The following is a 25,829-nucleotide window of genomic DNA, read 5'->3' as shown; positions in this document are numbered from 1 at the left end:
AGATGGTGGTGTAGATATTTCCATGTTTATAGAGTTAGTGGTGTAGATATTTCCATGTTTATGTAGATGGCGGTGTAGATATTTCCTTGTTTATACAGATAGCGGTGTGGATATTTCCAAGTTTACACATGGCGGTGTAGATATTTCCATGTTTATAAAGATAGTGGTGTAGATCTTTCCATGTTAATACAGATCGTGGTGTAGATATTTCCTTGTTTATACAGATAGCGTTTTAGATATTTCCATGTTTATACAGATGGCGGTGTAGATAATTCCATGTTTATAGAGATAGTGGTGTAGATATTTCCAAGTTTATACAGATATTGGTGTAGGTATTTCCATGTTTATAGAGACTGCGGTGTAGATATTTCCATCTTTGCACAGATTGCTGTGTAGATATTTCCATGTTTATACAGATTGCGGTGTAGTTATTTCCATGTTGATACAGATAGCGGTGTCGATATTTCCATGTTTATAGAGGTAGCGGTGTAGAAATTCCCGTGTTTATACAGATGGCTTTTTAGATATTTCCATCTTTCTACAGATGTCAGTGTAGATATTTCCAAGTTTATACAGATGGCAGTATAGATATTTCCATGTTTATACAGATGTCTGTGTAGATATTTCCATGTTTATGCCGATGGCGGTGTAGATATTTTCATGTTTATAGAGATGGCGGTGTAGTTATTTCTATGTTTATAGAGATAGCGGTGTAAATATCTCCATGTTTATAGAGATGGTGGTGTAAGTATTTTCATGTTTATTGAGATAGCGGTGTAGATATTTCCATGTTTATACAGATAACGGTGTTGGTATTTCCATGTTTATACAGATAGCGTTGTAGATATTTCCATGTTTATACATCTCACGGTGTAGATATTTCCATCTTTATTCAGATGGCAGTGTAGATATTTCCATGTTTATACAGATAGCGGTATAGATATTTCCATGTCTATAGAGATAGCGGTGTAGGTATTTCCATATTTATACAGATTGCGGTGTTGATATTACCATGTTTATACAGATGGCAGTGAAGATATTTCCATGTTTATACAGATAGTGGTGTAGATATTTCCATGTTTATACAGATGGCGGTGTAGATACATCCATGTTTCTGAAGATGGCGGTGTAGATATTTTCATGTTTACAGAGATGGCAGTGTAGATATTTCCATGTTTATACAGATGTCTGTGTAGATATTTCCATGTTTATGCAGATAGCGGTGTAGATATTTCCATGTTCATAGAGATGGCGTTATAGTTATTTCTAAGTTTATAGAGATAGCAGTGTAAATATTGCCATGTTTATAGAGATGGAGGTGTAGATATTTCCATGTATATAGAAATAGCAGTGTAGATATTTTCATGTTTATAGAGAAAGCGGTGTAGGTATTTCCATGTTTATAGAGATAGCGGTGTAGATATTTCCATATTTATAGAGATAGCGGTGTAGGTAATTCCATGTTTATACAGATTGTGGTGTAGATATTTCCATGTTTCTACAGATGGCGGTGTAGATATTTCCTGGTTTATACAGACAGCGGTGTAGATATTTCCATGTTTATACAGGTAGCGGTGTAGATATTTCCAAGTTTACAGAGATAGCGATGTAGTTATTTCTATCTTTGCACAGATTGCCGTGTAGATATTTCCATGTTTACGCAGATAGCTGTGTAGATATTTCCAAGTTTACACAGATAGCTGTGTAGATATTTCCATGTTTACACGCATACCGTGGTAGATATTTCCATGTTTATACAGATTGCAGTGTAGATATGTCCATGATTATACATATAGCGGTGTAGATATTTACATGTTTATACAGATAGCGGTGGAGATATTTCCATGTTTATAGAGACTGCGGTATGGATATTTCCATGTTTATACAGATAGCGGTGTAGATATTTCCATGTTTACAGAGATAGCAGTGTAGGTATTTCCATCTTTGCACAGATTGCTGTGTAGATATTTCCATTTTTACACAGATAGCTGTGTAGATATTTCCAAGTTTACACAGATAGCTTTGCAGATATTTCCATGTTTACACAGACAGCATTGTATATATTTCCATGTTTATACAGATAGCGGTGTAGATATTTCCATGTTTATACATATAGCGGTGGAGATATTTCCCTGTTTATACAGATAGCGATGTAGACATTTCCATGTTTATACAGATAGCGTTGTTGATACTTCCATGTTTATACAGAAAGGGGGGTTGGTATTTCCATGTTTATACAGAGGGCTTTGTAGGAATTTCCATGTTGATACAGAGGGCGGTGTTGATATATCCATGTTTGTACAGATGGCTGTGTAGATATTTCCATGTTTATACAGATGGCGGTGTACGTATTTCCATGGTTATGCAGATGGCCGGGTAGATATTTCCATGTTCATAGAGATGGCGGCATAGATATTTCCATGTTAATAGAGATAGCGGTGTAGATATTTCCATGTTTACAGTGATAGCGGTGTAGATATTTCCATATTTATACAAATAGCGGTGTAGATATTTCCATGTTTATACAGATATAAGTGTAGATATTTCCATCTTTATACACATTGAGGTTTAGATATTTCCATGTTTATACATATCATGGTGTAGATATTTCCATGTTCATAAGCATAGTGTTGTAAATATTTCCATCTCTTTAGAGATGGCAGTGTAGATATTTCCATGTTTATACAGATGGCGGTGTAGATATCAGCATGTTCATATAGATGGCAGTGTAGATATTTCCTTGTTTATGTAGATGGCGGTGTAGATATTTCCATGTTTATATACATGGCAGTGTATATATTTCCATGTTTATACAGATAGCGGTGTAGATATTTCCATGTTTATATAGATGGCGGTGTAGATACTTCCTTGTTTAGGTAGATGGCGGTGTAGATATTTACATGTTTATTGAGATGGCGGTGTATATATTTCCATGTTTATGGAGATAGCGGTGTAGGTATTTCCATGTTTATGGAGATAGCGGTGTGGGTTTTTCCATGTTAATACCGATAGCGGTGTAGATATTTCCATGTTTATACAGATAGCTGTGTAGTTATTTCCATGTTTATACAGAAAGCGGTGTTGGTATTTCCATGTTCATTCAGATAGCGGTGTAGATATTTCCGTGTTTATACAGCTCGCGGTGTAGATATTTCAATCTTTATACTGATGGTGTTGTATATATTTCCATGTTTATACAGATATCGGTGTAGATATTTCCAAGTTTATACAGATAGTGGTGTAGATATTTCCATGTTTATACAGCTGGCCATGTAGATATCTCCATTTTTATACAGATGGCGGTGTACATTTTTCCATGTTTATACAGATGGCGGTGTAGGTATTTCCATGTTTATACAGATGGCGGTGTAGATATTTCCATGTTTATACAAATGGCGGTGTAGATATTTCCATGGTTATGCAGATGGCGGTGTAGATATTTCCATGTTCATAGAGATGGCAGCGTAGACATTTCCATGTTAATAGAGATAGCGGTGTAGGTATTTCCATGTTTATAGACATAGCGGTGTAGATATTTCCATATATACAGATAGCGGTGTAGATATTTCCATGTTTATACAGATAGCAGTGTAGATATTTCCATGTTTATACACATTGCGGTGTAGATATTTCCATGTTTATACAGATCATGGTGTAGATATTTCCATGTTCATACAGATAGTGTTGTAAATACTTCCATCTCTTTAGAGATGACAGCGTAGGTAATTCCATGTTTATACAGATGGTGGTGTAGATAGCTCCATGTTCATATATATGGCGGTGTAGATAATTCCTCGTTTATGTAGATGGCGTTGTAGATATTTCCATGTTTATATAGATGGCGGTATATATATTTCCATGTTTATACAGATAGTGGTGTAGCTATTTCCATGTTTATATAGATAGCGGTGTAGATAATTCCTTGTTAATGTAGATGGCAGTGTAGATATTTACATGTTTATTGAGGTGGCGGTGTATATATTTACATGTTTATGTAGATAGCCGTATAGGTATTTCCATGTTTATGGAGATAGCGGTGTGGGTTTTTCCATGTTTATAGAGATAGCGGTGTAGATATTTCCATGTTTATAGAGATAGCGTTGTAGATATTTCCATGTTTATAGAGATAGCGGTGTAGATATTTCCACGTTTATACAGATGGAGGTGTAGATATTTCCATGTTTATATAGATGGCGGTGTAGATATTTCCATGTTTTCATAGATGGTGGTGTAGATATTTCCATGTTTATAGAGTTAGTGGTGTAGATATTTCCATGTTTATGTAGATGGCGGTGTAGATATTTCCTTGTTTATACAGATAGCGGTGTGGATATTTCCAAGTTTACACATGGCGGTGTAGATATTTCCATGTTTATAAAGATAGTGGTGTAGATCTTTCCATGTTAATACAGATCGTGGTGTAGATATTTCCTTGTTTATACAGATAGCGTTTTAGATATTTCCATGTTTATACAGATGGCGGTGTAGATAATTCCATGTTTATAGAGATAGTGGTGTAGATATTTCCAAGTTTATACAGATATTGGTGTAGGTATTTCCATGTTTATAGAGACTGCGGTGTAGATATTTCCATCTTTGCACAGATTGCTGTGTAGATATTTCCATGTTTATACAGATTGCGGTGTAGTTATTTCCATGTTGATACAGATAGCGGTGTGGATATTTCCATGTTTATAGAGGTAGCGGTGTAGAAATTCCCGTGTTTATACAGATGGCTTTTTAGATATTTCCATCTTTCTACAGATGTCAGTGTAGATATTTCCAAGTTTATACAGATGGCAGTATAGATATTTCCATGTTTATACAGATGTCTGTGTAGATATTTCCATGTTTATGCCGATGGCGGTGTAGATATTTTCATGTTTATAGAGATGGCGGTGTAGTTATTTCTATGTTTATAGAGATAGCGGTGTAAATATCTCCATGTTTATAGAGATGGTGGTGTAAGTATTTTCATGTTTATTGAGATAGCGGTGTAGATATTTCCATGTTTATACAGATAACGGTGTTGGTATTTCCATGTTTATACAGATAGCGTTGTAGATATTTCCATGTTTATACATCTCACGGTGTAGATATTTCCATCTTTATTCAGATGGCAGTGTAGATATTTCCATGTTTATACAGATAGCGGTATAGATATTTCCATGTCTATAGAGATAGCGGTGTAGGTATTTCCATATTTATACAGATTGCGGTGTTGATATTACCATGTTTATACAGATGGCAGTGAAGATATTTCCATGTTTATACAGATAGTGGTGTAGATATTTCCATGTTTATACAGATGGCGGTGTAGATACATCCATGTTTCTGAAGATGGCGGTGTAGATATTTTCATGTTTACAGAGATGGCAGTGTAGATATTTCCATGTTTATACAGATGTCTGTGTAGATATTTCCATGTTTATGCAGATAGCGGTGTAGATATTTCCATGTTCATAGAGATGGCGTTATAGTTATTTCTAAGTTTATAGAGATAGCAGTGTAAATATTGCCATGTTTATAGAGATGGAGGTGTAGATATTTCCATGTATATAGAAATAGCAGTGTAGATATTTTCATGTTTATAGAGAAAGCGGTGTAGGTATTTCCATGTTTATAGAGATAGCGGTGTAGATATTTCCATATTTATAGAGATAGCGGTGTAGGTAATTCCATGTTTATACAGATTGTGGTGTAGATATTTCCATGTTTCTACAGATGGCGGTGTAGATATTTCCTGGTTTATACAGACAGCGGTGTAGATATTTCCATGTTTATACAGGTAGCGGTGTAGATATTTCCAAGTTTACAGAGATAGCGATGTAGTTATTTCTATCTTTGCACAGATTGCCGTGTAGATATTTCCATGTTTACGCAGATAGCTGTGTAGATATTTCCAAGTTTACACAGATAGCTGTGTAGATATTTCCATGTTTACACGCATACCGTGGTAGATATTTCCATGTTTATACAGATTGCAGTGTAGATATGTCCATGATTATACATATAGCGGTGTAGATATTTACATGTTTATACAGATAGCGGTGGAGATATTTCCATGTTTATAGAGACTGCGGTATGGATATTTCCATGTTTATACAGATAGCGGTGTAGATATTTCCATGTTTACAGAGATAGCAGTGTAGGTATTTCCATCTTTGCACAGATTGCTGTGTAGATATTTCCATTTTTACACAGATAGCTGTGTAGATATTTCCAAGTTTACACAGATAGCTTTGCAGATATTTCCATGTTTACACAGACAGCATTGTATATATTTCCATGTTTATACAGATAGCGGTGTAGATATTTCCATGTTTATACATATAGCGGTGGAGATATTTCCCTGTTTATACAGATAGCGATGTAGATATTTCCATGTTTATACAGATAGCAGTGTAGATATTTCCATATTTATAGAGATAGCGGTGTAGATATTTCCATGTTTATACAGATGGCTGTGTAGATATTTCCATGTGTGTACAGATGGCAGTGTAGATATTTCCATGTTTATACAGATGGCGCTGTATATATTTCCATGTTTATACAGATGGCATTGTAGATATTTCCATGTTTATACAGATAGCGGTGTAGATATTTCCATGTTTACAGAGATAGCGGTGTAGATATTTCCATCTTTGCACAGATTGCGGTGTAGGTATTGCCAAATTTACACAGAGAGCGGTGTAGATATTTCCAAGTTTACACTGATAGCTGTGTAGATATTTCCGTGTTTACAGAGATAGCATTGTAGATATTTCCATGTTTATACAGATTGCGGTGTAGTTATTTCCATGTTGATACCTATAGTGGTGTAGATATTTCCATATTTATACAGGTAGCAGTGTAGAAATTCCCATGTTTATACTGATCGCTTTGTAGACATTTCCATGTTTCTACAGATGTCAGTGTAGATATTTCCAAGTTTATACAGATGGCATTGTAGATATTTCCATGTTTATACAGATATCTGTGTAGGTATTTCCATGTTTATGCAGATGGCGGTGTACATATTTCCATGTTTATAGGGATGGCGGTGTAGATATTTCTATGTTTATAGAGATAACGGTGTAAGTATTTCCATGCTTATAGAGATGGTGGTGTAAGTATTTTCATGTTTATAGAGATAGCGGTGTAGATATTTCCATGTATATACAGATAACGGTGTTGGTATTTCCATGTTTATAGAGATAGCGGTGTAGATATTTCCATGTTTATACAGCTCGCGGTGTAGACATTTCCATCTTTATACAGATTGCAGTGTAGATATTTCCATGTTTATACAGATAGCGGTGTAGATATTTACATGTCTATATAGGTAGCGGTGTAGGTATTTCCATATTTATACAGATTGCAGTGTAGATATTTCCAACTTTATACAGATGGCGGTGTAGATATTTCCATGTTTATACAGATGGCAGTGAAGATATTTCCATGTTTATACAGATAGTGTTGTAGATATTTCCATGTTTATACAGATGGCGGTGTAGATACATCCATGTTTCTGAAGATGGCGGTGTAGATATTTTCATGTTTACAGAGATGGCGGTGTAGATATTTCCATGTTTATACAGATGACTGTGTAGATATTTCCATGTTTATGCAGATAGCGGTGTAGATATTTCCATGTTCATAGAGATGGCGTTATAGTTATTTCTAAGTTTATAGAGATAGCAGTGTAAATATTTCCATGTTTATAGAGATGGAGGTGTAGATATTTCCATGTATACAGAAATAGCAGTGTAGATATTTTCATGTTTATAGAGAAAGCGGTGTAGGTATTTCCATGTTTATAGAGATAGCGGTGTAGATATTTCCATGTTTCTACAGATGGCGGTGTAGATATTTCCTTGTTTATACAGACAGCGGTGTAGATATTTCCATGTTTATACAGGTAGCGGTGTAGATATTTCCAAGTTTACAGAGATAGTGAAGTAGTTATTTCCATCTTTGCACAGATTGCCGTGTAGATATTTCCATGTTTACGCAGATAGCTGTGTAGATATTTCCAAGTTTACACAGATAGCTGTGTAGATATTTCCATGTTTACACACATACCGTGGTAGATATTTCCATGTTTATACAGATTGCGGTGTAGATATGTCCATGATTATACAGATAGCGGTGTAGATATTTTCATGTTTATACAGATAGCAGTGGAGATATTTCCATGTTTATAGAGACTGCGGTATAGATATTTCCATGTTTATACAGATAGCGGTGTAGATATTTCCATGTTTACAGAGATAGCAGTGTAGGTATTTCCATCTTTGCACAGATTGCTGTGTAGATATTTCCATTTTTACACAGATAGCTGCGTAGATATTTCCAAGTTTACACAGATAGCTTTGCAGATATTTCCATGTTTACACAGATAGCATTGTATATATTTCCATGTTTATACAGAAAGCGGTGTAGATATTTCCATGTTTATACAGATAGCGGTGTAGATATTTCCATATTTATACAGATAACGGTGTAGAAATTTCCATGTTTATAGAGATGGCGGTGTAGATATTTCCATGTTTATACAGATCACGGTGTAGATATTTCCTTGTTCATACAAATAGCGGTGTAGTTATTTCCATGTTTATACAGATGGCTGTGTAGATATTTCCATGTGTGTACAGATGGCAGTGTAGATATTTCCATGTTTATACAGATGGCGCTGTATATATTTCCATGTTTACACAGATGGCATTGTAGATATTTCCATGTTTATACAGAGAGCGGTGTAGATATTTCCATGTTTACAGAGATAGCGGTGTAGATATTTCCATCTTTGCACAGATTGCGGTGTAGGTATTGCCAAATTTACACAGATAGCGGTGTAGATATTTCCAAGTTTACACAGATAGCTGTGTAGTTATTTCCATGTTTACAGAGATAGCATTGTAGATATTTCCATGTTTATACAGATTGCGGTGTAGTTATTTCGATGTTGATACAGATAGTGGTGTAGATATTTCCATATTTATACAGGTAGCGGTGTAGAAATTCCCATGTTTATACTGATCGCTTTGTAGACATTTCCATGTTTCTACAGATGTCAGTGTAGATATTTCCAAGTTTATACAGATGGCAGTGTAGATATTTCCATGTTTATACAGATATCTGTGTAGGTATTTCCATGTTTATGCAGATGGCCGTGTACATATTTCCATGTTTATAGGGATGGCGTTGTAGATATTTCTATGTTTATAGAGATAACGGTGTAAGTATTTCCATGCTTATAGAGATGGTGGTGTAAGTATTTTCATGTTTATAGAGATAGCGGTGTAGATATTTCCATGTATATACAGATAACGGTGTTGGTATTTCCATGTTTATAGAGATAGCGGTGTAGATATTTCCATGTTTATACAGCTCGTGGTGTAGATATTTCCATCTTTATACAGATGGCAGTGTAGATATTTCCATGTTTATACACATGGCAGTGAAGATATTTCCATGTTTATACAGATAGTGGTGTAGATATTTCCATGTTTTTACAGATGGCGGTGTAGATACATCCATGTTTCTGAAGATGGAGGTGTAGATATTTTCATGTTTATAGAGATGGCATTGTAGATATTTCCATGTATATAGAGATTGCAGTGTAGATATTTCCATGTTTATAGAGAAAGCGTTGTAGATATTTTCATGTTTATAGAGATAGCGGTGTGGATATTTCCATATTTATACAGATATCGGTGTAGGTATATCCATGTTTATACAGATGGCGGTGTAGATATTTCCTTGTTTATACAGATAGCGGTAGAGATATTTCCATTTTTATACAGATATCGGTGTTGATATTTCCAGGTTTATACAGAGAGCGGTGTAGATATTTCCACGTTTTACAGATAGTGGTGTAGCTATTTCCATCTTTATACAGATAGCGGTGCAGATATTTCCATGTTTACACAAATAGCCGTGTAGATATTTCTATGTTTACACAGATGGAGTTGCAGATATTTCCATGTTTATAAAGATAGCGGTGCAGATATTTCCATCTTTATACATATAGCGGTGTGGGTATATCCATGTTTATACAGATAGCGGTGTGGGTATTTCCATGTTTATACAGATAGCGGTATAGATATTTCCATGTTTAATTAGATGACTGTCTAGATATTTCCATGTTTATACAGCTTTCCGTGTAGATATTTCCATGTTTATACATATAGCGGTGTAGATATTTCCATGATTATACAGATAGCTGTGTAGATATTTCCATGTTTATACAGACAGCAATGTAGATGTTTCTATGTTTATAGGGATAGCGGTGTAGATATTTTCATGTTCATACAAACAACAGTGTAGATATTTTCATCTTTATGGAGATAGCGGTGTAGATATTTCCATTTTTATAAACATAGCGGTGTAAATATTTCCAAGTTTCTACAGATAGCGGTGTAAATATTTCCATAATTATACAGATAGCGGTGTAAATATTTTCATGTTTATAGACATAGCGGTGTAGATATTTCCATGTTTTTAGAGATAGCGGTGTAAATATTTCCATGTTTATACAGATAGCTGTGTAAATGTTTACACGTTTATAGGGATAGCGGTGTAGATATTCCCACGTTTATACAGATAGCAGTGTAGATATTTCCCCGTTTATAGAGATAGCGGTGTAGGTATTTCCACGTTTATACAGATAGCGGTGAAGATACTTCCACTTTTATACAGATTGCGGTGTAGTTATTTCCATGTTGATACAGATAGCGGTATAGATATTTCCATGTTTATACAGGTAGTGGAGTAGAAATTCCCATGTTTATTCAGATCGCTTTGTAGACATTTCCATCTCTCTACAGATGGCAGTGTAGATACTTCCATGTTTATACAGATGCCTGTGTAGATATTTCCATGTTTATGCAGATGACGTTGTAGATATTTCCATGTTTATACAGATGGCGGTGTAGATATTTCCATGTTTATAGAGATAGCCGTGTAGATATTTCCATGTTTATACAGATAGCGGTGTAGACATTTCCATGTTTATAGAGATAATTGTGTAGATATTTCCATATTTATAAACATAGCGCTGTAGATATTTCCATGTTTATACAGATAGCGATGCAGACATTTCCATGTTTATACAGATAGTGGTGCAGATATTTCCATGTTTATACAGATAGCGGTGTAGATGTTTCCATGTTTATACAGGTAGAGGTGTAGATATATTCATGTTTACACAGATTGCGGTGTAGATATTTCCATCTTTCTACAGATGGCAGTGTAGATATTTCTATGTTTATACAGATGGCGGTGTAGATATTTCCATGTTTATACAGATGGCAGTGTAGAAATTTCTTCGTTTATGTAGATGATGGTGCAGATATTTCCATGATTATACAGATAGCGGTGTAGATATTTCCATGTTTATACAGATGGCGATGTAGATATTTCCATGTTGATAAAGATAGTGGTTTAGATAGTTCCGTGTTTATACAGATAGCGGTGGAGATGTTTCCATGTTTATACAGATAGCGATGTAGATATTTCCATGTTTATACAGATAGTGGTGTAGATATTTGCATGTTTATACAGATAGCGGTGTAGGTATTTCCATGTTTATTCAGATAGCGCTGTAGATATTACCATGTTTATACAGATAGCGGTGCAGATATTTCCAAGTTTATTCAGAGAGTGGTGTAGATATTTCCAGGTTTATACAGATATCGGTGTAGGTATTTCCATCTTTATACAGATGACGGTGTAGATATTTCCATGTTTATACAAATGACTGTGTAGATATTTCCACGTTTATACAGATGGCGTTGTGGATATTTCCATCTTTATGGAGATAGCAGTGTAGTTCTTTCTATGTTTATACAGATAGCGGTGTAGTTATTTCCATGGTTATAGAGATAGTTGTGTAGTTATTTCCATATTTATACAAATAGCGGTGTAGATATTTCCATGATTATACAGACAGCAGTGTAGACATTTCCATGTTTATACAGATAGCGGTGTGGCTATTTCCATTTTTATACAGATAGCGGTGTAGCTATACCCATGTTTATAGAGATGGCTGTGTTGATATTTCCATGTTTATACCTATGGCAGTGTAGATATTTCCATTATTATACAGATGCTGGTGTAGGTATTTCCATGTTTATAGAGATGACTGTGTAGGTATTTCCTGGTTTATACAGATGGCGGTGTAGGTTTTTCCATCTTTATAGAGATTGCCATGTAGATATTTCCATGTTTATACAGATATTGGGGTAGATATTTCCATGATTATACAGATAGCGGTGTAGATATTTCCATATTTATAGAGTTAGCTGGGTAGATATGTCCATGTTTATACAGATAGCGGTGTAGGTATTTCCATGTTTTCATATAGCTGTGTAGATATTTCCATGTTTATACAGATGGCGGTGTTGATATATCCTTGTTTATGTAGATGCCGGTGTAGATATTTCTATGTTTATAGAGATGGCGTTGTATATATTTCCATGTTTATAGAGATACCCGTGAAGATATTTCCATGTTTATACAGATAGCGGTGTAGACATTTCCATGTTTATACAGCTCGCGGTTTACATATTTCCGCCTTTATACAGAAAGCGTTGTGGCTATTTCCATGTTTATACAGATCATGGTGTAGATATTTCCATGTTTATACAGATAACGGTGTAGAAATTTCCATGCTTATGCAGATCGCGGTGTAGATATTTCCATCTTTCTACAGATGGCGGTGTAGATATTTCCATGTTTATACACATGGCGGTGTAGATAGTTGTATATATTTCCATGTTTATAGAGATATCGTTTTAGGTATTTCCATGTATATATAGATAGCTGTGTAGGTATTTCCATGTTTATACAGATAGCGGAGTTGCTATTTCCATGTTTATACAGATAGCTGTGTAGATATTTCCATGTTTATACAGCTCGCAGTGTATATATTTACATCTTTATAGAGATGGCAGTGTAGATATTTCCATGTTTATACACATGGTGGTGTAGATAGTTGCATGTTTATGGAGATGGCAGTGTAGATATTTTCATGTTTATAGAGATGGCGGTGTAGTTATTTCCATGTTTGTAGAGATACTGGTGTAGATATTTCCATGTTTATTGAGATAGCGGTGTTGGTATTTCCATGTTTATAGAGATACCAGTGTAGTTATTTCCATGTTTATAAAGATAGCGGTGCAGGTATTTCCATGTTTACAGAGATAATGGTGTAGATATTTCCATGTTTATACAGATGGCTGTGTAGATATTTCCATGTGTATACAGATGGCAGTATAGGTATTTCCAAGTTTACACAGATGGTAGTGTAGATACTTCCATGTTTATACAGATGGCTTTGTAGATATATCCAAGCTTTTACAGATGGCGGTGTAGATATTTCCATGCTTATAGAGACAGTGGTGAAGATATTTCCATGTTTATACTGATGGCGGTGTAGATATTTCCATGTTTATACAGATAGCGGTGGAGATATTTCCAAGTTTATACAGATAGCGGTGTAGATATTTCCATGTTTATACAGATAGCGGTGTAGATATTTCCATGTTTATACAGATAGCATTGTAAGTATTTCCATGTTTACAGAGATAACAGTGTAGATACTTCCATGTTTATACTGATGGAGGTATAGATATTTCCATGTATATACAGATGACTGTGTACATATTTCCATGTTTTTACAGATGGCGGTGTAGATATTTCCATGTTTATACAGATGGCAGTGTGGATATTTCCATGATTATACACATGACGCTGTAGATATTTCCATGTTTATACAGATGGCTGTGTAGATATTTAGATGTTTATGCAGCTGGCGGTGTAAATATTTCCACGTTTATAGAGATAGCGGTGTAGATATTTCCATCTTTATACACAAATTGGTGTAGATATTTCCATGTTTATACAAATGTCCGTGTAGGTATTTCCACATTTATACAGATCGCGGTGTAGATATTTCCATGTTTATAGAGATAGCGGTGTAGAAATTTCCATGTTTATACAAATAGCAGTGTAGATATTTCCATGTTTACACAGATTGCCGTGTAGATATTCCCATGTTTATAGAGATAGCGGTGGAGATATTTCCATGTTTATACAGATAGCAGTGTAGATATTTCCATGTTTATACAGATAACGGTGTAGATATTTCCATGTTTACAGAGATAGCGGTGTAGATATTTCCATGTTTATACAGATAGCGGTGTAGATATTTCCATGTTTACAGAGATAGAGGTGTAGGTATTTCCATCTTTACACAGATTGCAGTGGAGATATTTCCGTGTTTACACAGACAGCGGTGTAGATATTTCCAAGTTTATACAGATAGCTGTGTAGATACTTAAACGTTTACTCAGTTACTGCGGAATATATTTCCATGTTTATACAGATAGCGGTGTAGATATTTCCATGTATGTACAGATAGCGGTGTAGACATTTCCACGTTTTTACAGATCGTGGTGTAGATATTTCCATTTTTATACAGATAGCGGTGTAGATATTTCTATGTTTATATACATAACGGGGTAGATATTTCCATGTTTACAGAGATAGCGGTGTAGATATTTTGATATTTGCACAGATTGCGGTGTATATGTTTTCATCTTTCACAGAAAGCAGAATACATATTTTAATGTTTACACAGAGAGCTGTGTAGATATTTCCATGTTTACACAGATGTTGTTGTAGATATTTCCATGTTTATACCGATAGCGTTGTAGATATTTCTATGTTTATAAAGATAGCGGTGTAGATATTTCCATGCTTATACAGATAGCGGTGTAGGTATTTCCATGTGTTTAGAGATGGAAGTGTAGATATTTCCATGTTTATACAGATGGCAGTGTAGATATTTCCATGTTTATATAGATAGTGGTGTAGATATTTCCATGTTTATACACGTAGAGGTGTAGATATTTCCATGTTTATGAAGATCTCGGTGCAGATATTTCCATCTTTCTACAGATGAGAGTGAAGATGTTTCTATGTTTATAGAGACGGCGGTGTAGATATTTCCATGTTTATACAGATGGCGGTGTAGTTATTTCCATGTTTATGCTGATGGCGGTGTAGATATTTCCATGTTTATAGAGATGGCCTTTAAGATATTTCTATGTTTATAGAGATAGCGATGTAGATAATTCCATGTTTATGCATATAGCGGTGTAGGTATTTCCTTGTTTATACAGAGAGCAGTGTAGATATTTCCATGCTTATACAGATAGCGGTGTAGATATTTCCATGTTTACAGAGATAGCGGTGTAGATATTTCCATATTTGCGCATATTGCGTTGAAAATATTTCCATCTTTACACTGATAGTGGTGTACATATTTCCATGTTTACACAGATAACTGTGAAGATATTCCCATGTTTACACAGATAGTGTTGTAGATATTACGATGTTTATACATGTAGCGGTGTAGATATTTCCATGTTTACAAACATAGCGGTGTAGATATTTCCTTGTTTATAGATATAGCGCTGGGGAGATTTCCATGTTCATTCAGATAGCAATGTAGATATTCCCATGTTTATACACATAGCGGTGTAGATATTTCGATGTTTATACAGATAGCGGTGGAGATATTTCCATGTTTATACAGTTAGCGGTGTACATATTTCCATGTTTATACAGATGGCTGTGTAGATATTTCCATGTGTATACAGATGGCAGTGTAGATATTTCCATGTTTATACAGATGGAGGTGTGGATATTTCCAAGTTTATACAGATGACTGTGTAGATATCTTCATGTTTTTACAGATGGCGGTGTAGATATTTCCATGTTTATACAGATAGCGATGTAGATTTTCCCACGTTTATACAGATAGTGCTGTGTACATTTCCACGTGTATACAGATGGCAGTGTGGATATTTCCATGTTTATACAGAACACCGTTTAGATATTTCCATGTTTTTACAGATGGCGGTGTAGATATTTCCATGTTTATACAGATTTCGGTGTGGCTATTTGCATGTTCACACAGAAAGCGGTGTAGATATTTCCGTTTTTATATAGATGGCTTTGTAGATATTTCCATGTTTATACAGATGGCAGTGTAGATATTTCCATGTTTATACAGACGGTGGTGTAGATACTACCATGTTTGTACAGGTGACTCTGTAGTTATTTCAATGTTTATACAGAAGGCACTTTAGATATTTCCATGTTTACATTGATAACCGTGTAGATATCTCCATGCTTATACAGATAGCGATGTAGAAATTTCCATGTTTATAGAGATAGCACTGTAGATAGTTCAATATTTATACAGATAGCGGTGTAGTTATTTCCAAATTTGTACAGATAGCTGTGTAGATGTTTCCATGTTTATTCAGATGTTGGTGTAGATATTTCCATGATTATACAGATAGCGGTTTGGTTATTTCCATGTTTATACAAATGGCAGTGTATATATTTCCATGTTTTTACAGATAGTGGTGTAGATATTTCCATGTTTATACTGATATCGGTGTAGATATATCCATGTTTATACAAATTTCGGTGTAGGTATTTCCATGTTTATAGAGATAGCGGTGTAGATATTTCAATGTTTATACAGATGACTGTGTAGGTATTTCCATGTTTATACAGATGGCAGTGTAGATATTTCCATGTTTATAGACATAAACATGTAGATATTTCCATGTTTATACAGATAGCTGTGTAGACATTTCCATGTTTATAGAGATAGCGGTGTAGATATATCCATATTTATACAGATAGCGGTGTAGATATTTCCATGTTTATACAGATTGCGGTGTAGTTATTTCCTTGTTTATATAGATAGCTGTGTAGATATTTCGAAGTTTATAGAGATAGACATGTAGATATTTCCATGTTTATGCAGATAGCGGTGTAAACATTTCCATGTTTATAGTGATAGCGGTACAGATATTTCCATATTTTTACAGATAGCGGTGTAGATATTTCCATGTTTATACAGATAGCGGTGTAGATATTTCCATGTATATACAGATAGCGGTGTAGATATTTCCATATTTATACAGATAGCGGTGTAGTTATTTCCATGTTTATACAGAGAGCGGTGTAGATATTTCCATGTTTATAAAGATAGTGGTGTAGATATATCCATGTTTATAGAGATTGTGGTGGACATATATCCATGTTAATACATATAGCGATGTAGATATTTCCATGTTTATACAGATAGCGGTGGAGATATTTCCATCTTTATGCAGATGGCGGTGTAGATATTTCCAAGTTTATACAGATAGCGGTGTAGATATTTCCATGTTTATACAGATAGCAGTGTAGTTATTTCCATGTTTATACAGACTGCGGTGTAGATATTTGCAGATTTATACAGATGGCGGTGTAGTTATTTCCATGTTTATACAGATAGCGGTGTAGACAATTCCATGTATATAGAGATAGCGGTGTAGATATTTCCATATTTACACAGATAGCGGTGTAGGTATTTCCATGTTTATAGAGATAGCGGTGTAGATATTTCCGTGTTTATGCAGATGGCAGTGTAGATATTTCCATATGTATACAGATGGCAGTGTAGATATTTGCATATTTATACCGATGGAGGGGTAGATATTTCCATGTTTATACAGATGACTCTGTAGATATTTTCGTGTTTTTACAGATGGCGGTGTAGATATTTCCATGTTTATTCAGATTGCGGTGTAGGTATTTCCATGTTTAAAGAGATACCGGTGTAGATATTTCCATGTTTATACAGATGGCTGTGTAGATATTTCCATCTTTATACATATTTCTATGTTTACACAGATGGAGGTGTAGATATTTCCATGTTTATACTGATGACTGTGTAGATATTTCCATGTTTATACAGATAGTGGTGTAGACATTTCCATGTTTATAGACATATCGGTGTAGATATTTCCATATTTATACAGATAGCGGTGTAGTTATTTCCATGTTTATGCAGATAGCGGTGTAGATATTTCCATGTTTACAGAGATAGCGGTGTAGATATTTCCACATGTGCACAGATTGCGGGGTAGATATTTCCATCGTTACAGAGATAGCAGTGCACATATTTCCATGTTTACACAGATAGCGCTGTAGATATTTCCATGTTAAAACAGCTAGTGTTGTAGATATTTCCATGTTTATACAGATAGCGGTGTAGATATTTCCATGTTTATAAAGATGGCGGTGTAGATATTTCCATTTTTATACAGATAGCGGTGTAGATATTTCCATGTTTTTACAGATGGCGGTGTAGATATTTCCATGTTTATACAGATAGCGGTGTAGACATTTCCATGTTTATAGACATATTGGTGAAGATATTTCCATGTTTATAGAGATAGCCATGTAGATATTTCCATGTTTATACATATATTTGTGTAGACATTTCCATGTTCATAGAGATAGCAGTGTAAATATTTAAACATTTATACAGATATGTGTTGTGATATTTCCAAGTTTATACAGATGGCGGTGTAGATATTTGCAAGTTTATACAGATAGCGGTGTAGTTTTTTCCATGTTTCTACAGATAGCGGTGTAGTAATTTCCATATTTATACAGATAGCTGTGTAGGTATTTCCATGTTAATAGAGATAGCGGTGTAGATATTTCCATCTTTATACAGATGGCAGTGTAGATATTTCCATGTGTATCGAGATGGCAGTGTAGATATTTCCAGGTTTCTACAGATGGAGTTGTAGATATTTCCGTTTTTATACAGATGACTGTGTAGGTATTTTCATGTTTTTACACATGGCAGTGTAGATATTTCCCTGTTTATACAGATAGCGGTGTGGATATTTCCATGTTTATACAGATAGCAGTGTTGATACTTCCATGTTTATAGAGATGGCTGTGTAGATATCTCCATGTTTATATAGATGGCATTGTAGATATTTCCATGTTTATACAGATAGTGGTGTAGATATTTCCATGTTTATACAGATGACTGTGTAGGTATTTCCATGTTTATACAGACGGCGTTGTAGATATTTCCATGATTATAGAGATAGCCATGTAGATATTTCCATGATTATACAGATAGTGATGTTGTCATATCCATGTTTATAGTGATAGCGGTGTAGATATTTCCATATTTACACAGATAGCGGTGTAGATATTTCCATGTTTATACAGATAGCGGTATAGATATTTCCATGTTTATAGAGATGGAGGTGTAGGTATTTCCATGTTTATGCAGATGACAGTGTATTTATTTCCATGTTTTTACAGATGGCGGTGTAGATATTTCCATGTTTATACAGGGAGCAGTGTGGCTATTTCCATGTCTATACAGATAGCAGTGAAGATATTTCCATGTTGATAGAGATGTCTGTGCAGATATTTCCGTGTTTACACCGATGGCCGTGTAAATATTCCATGTTTACACAGATAGTGGTGTAGATATTTCCATGTTTATACAGATGACTGTGTAGGTATTTCCATGTTTATACAGATGGCGGTGTAGATATTTCTAAGTTTATAGAGTTAGCCATGGAGATATTTCCGTGTTTATACACATAGCGGTGTATACATTTCCATGTTCATAGAGATAGCGGTGTAGATATTTCCATATTTATACAGATAGCTGTGTAGATATTTCCATGTTTATACAGGTAGAGGTGCAGATATTTCCATGTTTATGCAGATCTCGGTGAAGATATTTCCATCTCTCTACAGATGGCAGTGTAGATATTTCTATGTTTATAGAGATGGCGGTGTAGTTAATTCCATATTTGTACAGACGGCAGTGTAGTTATTTGCATGTTTATGCTGATGGCGGTGTAGATATTTTCATGTTTATAGAGATGGCAGTGTACATATTTCTATGTTTATAGAGATAGCAGTGTAGATAATTCCATGTTTATAGAGATGGCAGTGTAGGTATTTCCATGTTTATAGAGATAATGGTGTAGATATTTCCATGTTTATACAGATAGCGGTGTAGATATTTCCATTTTTATTCAGATAGTGGTGTTGCTATTTCCATGTTTATACAGATAGCAGTGTAGATATTTCCACGTTTACAGTTCGCGGTGTAGATATTTCCATCTTTATACAGATGTCGGTGTAGATATTTCCATATTTATAGAGATAGCCTTGTAGATATTTCCATGATTATACAGATAGCGGTGTAGATATTTCCATGTTTATACAGATAGCCGTGCAAATAATTCCATGTTTATAGAGATAGCGTTGCAGATATTTCCATCTCTGCACAGATTGCGGTGTAGATATTTCCATGTTTACATAGATAGCGTTGTAGATATTGCCATGTTTACACAGATAGCTGTTTAGATATTTCCATGTTTACACAGATAGCGTTGTAGATATTTCCAAGTTTATACAGATAGCGGTGTAGGTATTTCCATGTTTATGCAGATAGCGGTGTAGATATTTCCATGTCTATTCAGATAGCGTTGGAGGTATTTCCATGTTTATAAAGATCCTGGTGTAGATATTTCCATGTTTATAGAGATAGCGGTGGAGATATTTCCATGTTTATACAGATAGCGATGCAGATATTTAGATGTTTATACAGAAAGCAGTGGAGATATTTCCATGTGTATATAGATAGCGGTGTAGATATTTCCATGTTTATACAGATAGCGGTGTACATACTTCCATGTTTATACAGAAAGCGGTGTAGATATTTCCATGTTTACAGAGATAGCGGTATAGATATTTTCATATTTGCACAGATTGCGGTCTAGATATTTCCATCTTTACACAGATAGCGATGTACATTATTCCATGTTTACACAGATATCTGTGTAGACATTTCCATGTTTACACAGATATTGTTGTAGATATTTCCATGTTTATACAGATAGCGGTGTAGGTACTTCCATGTTTATACAGATAGCGGTGGAGATATTTCCATGGTTTTACAGATACTGGTGGAGATATTTCCATTTTTATACAGATATAGGTACAGACATTTCCATGTTTATACAGATGACTGTGTAGAAATTTTCATGTTTTTACAGATGGCTGTGTAGATATTTCCATGTTTATATAGATAGCGGTGTGGTATTTCTATGTTTATACAGATAGCGGTGTTGATATTTCCATGTTTATACAGACAGTGTTGTAGATTTTCCATGTTTTTACAGATAGCGGTGTAGATATTTCCATGTTTATACCGATAGCGGTGGAAATATTTCCATGTTTATGCAGATAGCGATGTAGATATTTCCATGTTTATACAGATAGCGGGGGAGATATTTCCATGTTTATACAGATGGCGGTGTAGATATTTTCATGTTTATACAGATAGCGGTGTGGCAATGTAGATATTTTGATGTTTATAGAGATGGATCTGTAGATATTTCCATCTTTATACAGATGGCAGTGTAGTTATTTCCATGTTTATACAGATAGTGGTGTAGATATTTCCATGTTTATACAGATAGCGGTGTAGGTATTTCCATGTATATACAGATGGCGTTGTAGGTATTTCCACGTTTATAGAGATAGCCATGTAGATATTTCTATGTTTATACAGATAGCATTGTAGACATTCCCATGTTTATAGAGGTATCGCTGTAGATATTTCCATATTTATACAGACAGCAGTGTAGATATTTCCATGTTTATAGAGATCGTGGTGTAGATATTTCCATATTTATACAGATAGCGGTGTAGATATTTCCATGTTTATACAGACAGCGGTTTAGATATTTCCATGATTACAGAGAGAGCAGTGCAGATATTTCCATCTTTGCACAGAAAGCGGTGTAGATATTTCCATCTTTACACAGGTAGCGGTGTACATATTTCCATGTTTCCATAGATAGCGGTGTAGATATTTCCATGTTAACACAGATAGTGTTGTAGATATTTCCATGTTTATACAGACAGAGGTTTAGATATTTCCATGTTTACAGAGAGAGCAGTGTAGATATTTCCATCTTTGCACAGAAAGCGGTGTAGATATTTCCATCTTTACACAGGTAGCGGTGTACATATTTCCATGTTTCCATAGATAGCAGTGTAGATATTTCCATGTTAACACAGATAGTGTTGTAGATATTTCCATGTTTATATAGATTGCGGTATAGATATTTCCGTGTTTATAAAGATTGCGGTGCCGATGTTTCCATGTTCATACAGATAGCGGTGGAGATATTTCCATGTTTATACAGATAGCGATGTAGATATTTCCATGTTTATACAGATAGCGGTGTAGATATTTCCATGTTTATACAGACAGTGTTGTAGATTTTCCATGTTTTTACAGATAGCGGTGTATATATTTCCATGTTTATACCGATAGCGGTGGAAAATTTCCATGTTTATACAGATAGCGATGTAGATATTTCCATGTTTATACAGATAGCGGGGGAGATATTTCCATGTTTATACAGATGGCGGTGAAGATATTTTCATGTTTATACAGATAGCGGTGTGGCTATTTCCATGTTTATACAGATTGCAGTGAAGATATTTCCATGTTTATAGAGATGGCTGTGTAGATATTTCCATGTTTATACAGATGGCAGTGTAGATATTTTCATGTTTATAGAGACAGTGGTGTAGATATTTCCATTTTTATACACATGACTTTGTATGTATTTCCATGTTTATACAGATGGCGTTGTAGTTATTTCCATGTTTATACAGATAACCATGTAGTTACTTCCATGTTTATACAGATAGCGGTGTAGGAATTTCCATGTTTATAGAGATAATGGTGTAGATATTTCCATGTTTACACACATGGCAGTGTAGATATTTCCATGTGTATACAAGTGGCAGTGTAGGTATTTCCATGTTTATATAGATGGAGGTGTAGGTATTTCCAAGTTTATACAGATAGCGGTGTAGGTATTTCCATGTGTCTACAGATAGCGGTGTAGATATTTCCATGTTTATACAGATAGCTGTGTAGGTATTTCCAGGTTTATAGAGATAGCGGTGTAGATATTTCCATGTTTACACAGATGTCAGTGTAGATATTTCCATGTATATAGAGATGGCAGTGTAGATATTTCCATGTGTATAGCGATGGCAGTGTAGATATTTCCATGTTTATAGAGATAGCGGTGTAGATATTTCCATCTTTGCACAGAAAGCGGTGTACATATTTCCATTTTTACACAGATAGCGTTGTACATATTTCCATTTTTCCACAGATAGCAGTGTAGATATTTCCATGTTAACACAGATAGTGTTGTAGATATTTCCATGTTTATATAGATTGCGGTATAGATATTTCCATGTTTATAAAGATTGCGGTGCAGATATTTTCATGTTTATAAGATAGCGGTGGAGATATTTCCATGTTTATACAGATAGCGATGTAGATATTTCCATGTTTATACAGATAGCGGTGGATATATATCCATGTTTATACAGATGGTGGTGTACATATTTCCATGTTTATAAAGATAGCCATGTAGATATTTCCATGTTTATACAGACAGCGGTGTAGATTTTCCATGTTTATACAGATTACAGTGTAGATATTTCCATGTTTATAAATATAGCGATGTAGATATTTCCATGTTTATACAGATAGTGATGCAGATATTTCCAGGTTGATACAGATAGCGGTGTAGACATTTCCAAGTTTATACAGATAGTGGGGTAGATATTTCCATGTTTATTCAGATAGCGGTGTACATATTTCCATGAGTATGCAGATAGCGGTGGAGATATTTCCTTGTTTATACAGATAGCGGTGGAGATATTTCTATGTTTATATAGATGGCATTGTAGATATTTCCAAGTTTATACAAATTGCAGTGTAGATATTTCCATGTTTATTCAGATAGCGGTGCAGATATTTCCATGTTTATACCGATAGCGGTGTACGTATTTCCATGTTTATAGAGATAGCGGAGTAGATAATTCCATGTTTATACAGATGGCTGTGTAGATATTTCCATGTGTATACGGATGGCAGTGTAGATATTTCCATGTGTATACAGATGGAGGTGTAGATATTTCCATGTTTATACAGATGACTGTGAAGATATTTCCATGTTTTTACAGATGGTGGTGTAGATAATTTCATGTTTATAGATATTGCTATGTAGATATTTGCATGTTTAGACAGATGGCAGTGTAGATATTTCCATGTTTATACAGATAGTGTTGTACATATTTCCAGGTTTATGCAGATATCGGTGTAGATATTTCCATGTTTATATAGATCGTTGTGTAGATATTTCCATGTCTATACAGACAGCAGTGTAGATATTTTCATGTTTATAGAGATAGCAGTGTAGATATTTCCATGTTTACAGAGATAGCGGTGTAGATATTTCTATCTTTGCACAGATTGCAGTGTAGATATTTCCATCTTTACACAGATAGCTGTGTACATATTTCCATGTTTATACAGATAGCAGTGTAGACATTTCCATGTTTATAGAGATAGTGCTGTAGATATTTCCATATTTATACAGACAGCAGTGTAGATATTTCCATGTTTATAGAGTTCGTAGTGTAGATATTTCCATATTTATATAGATAGCGGTGTAGATATTTCCATGTTTATACAGACAGTGGTTTAGATATTTCCATGTTTACAGAGACAGCAGTGTAGATATTTTGATATTTGCAGAGATTCCGCTGTAGATATTTCCATCTTTACTGAGATAGCTGTGTTTATATTTCCATGTTTACACAGATAGCAGTGTATTCAATTCGATGTTAACACAGATTGTGTTGTAGATATTTCCATGTTTATACAGATAGCGGTGTAGATATTTCCATGTTAATACAGATCGCAGTGTAGATATTTACAAGTTTATACAGACAGCAGTGTAGATATTTTCATGTTTATAGAGATAGCAGTGTGGATATTTCCATGTTTACAGAGATAGCGGTGTAGATATTTCCATCTTTGCACAGATTGTGGTGTAGATATTTCCATCTTTACAAAGAAAGCGCTGTGCATATTTCCATGTTTACACAGATAGCGGTGTCGATATTTCCATGTATACACAGATAGTGTTGTAGATATTTCCATGTTTATACACCTAGCATTGTCGATATTTCTATGTTTATAAAGATAGCGGTGTAGATGTTTCCATCTTTACACAGATAGCGGTGTAGATATTTCCATGTTTATACAGATGGTGGTGTAGGTATTTCCATATTTATAGAGATAGCGGTGCAGATATTTCCGTGTTCATACAGACGGCAGTGTACATATTTCCTTGTGTATACAGATGGCAGTGTAGATATTTCCATGTTTATTCAGATGGAGATGTATGTATTTCCATGTTTATACAAATGACAGTGTAGATATTTCCATGTTTATACAGATAGCGGTGTAAAATATTTCCATGTTTATTCAGATGGCGGTGTAGATAAGTCCATTTTTATACTGGTAGCGGTGTAATTTCCATGTTTATACAGATAGCGGAGTAGATATTTGCATATTTTTACAGATGGCGATGTAGATATTTCCATGTTTATGCAGATAGCAGTGTGGCTACTTCCATGATTATAGAGATCATGGTGTAGATATTTCCATATTTATACAGATAACGGTGTAGATATTTCCATGTTTATAGAGATAGCGGTGTAGATATTTCCAACTTTGCACAGAAAGCGGTGTAGATATTTCCATCTTTACACAGATAGCGCTGTACATATTTCCATGTTTCCACAGATAGCGGTGTAGATATTTCCATGTTAACACAGATAGTGTTGTAGATATTTTCATGTTTATATAGATTGCGGTATAGATATTTCCATGTTTATAAAGATTGCGGTGCCGATATTTCCATGTTCATGCAGATAGCGTTGGATATATTTCCATGTTTATACAGATAGCAATGTAGATATTTCCATGTTTATACAGATAGCGGTGTGGATATTTCCATGTTTATACAGACAGTGTTGTAGATTTTCCA

Source organism: Pan troglodytes, chromosome 14 (assembly GCF_028858775.2).
Source record: "Pan troglodytes isolate AG18354 chromosome 14, NHGRI_mPanTro3-v2.0_pri, whole genome shotgun sequence".
Lineage (NCBI taxonomy): Eukaryota > Metazoa > Chordata > Mammalia > Primates > Hominidae > Pan > Pan troglodytes.
Note: the sequence above shows the minus strand (reverse complement) of the source record.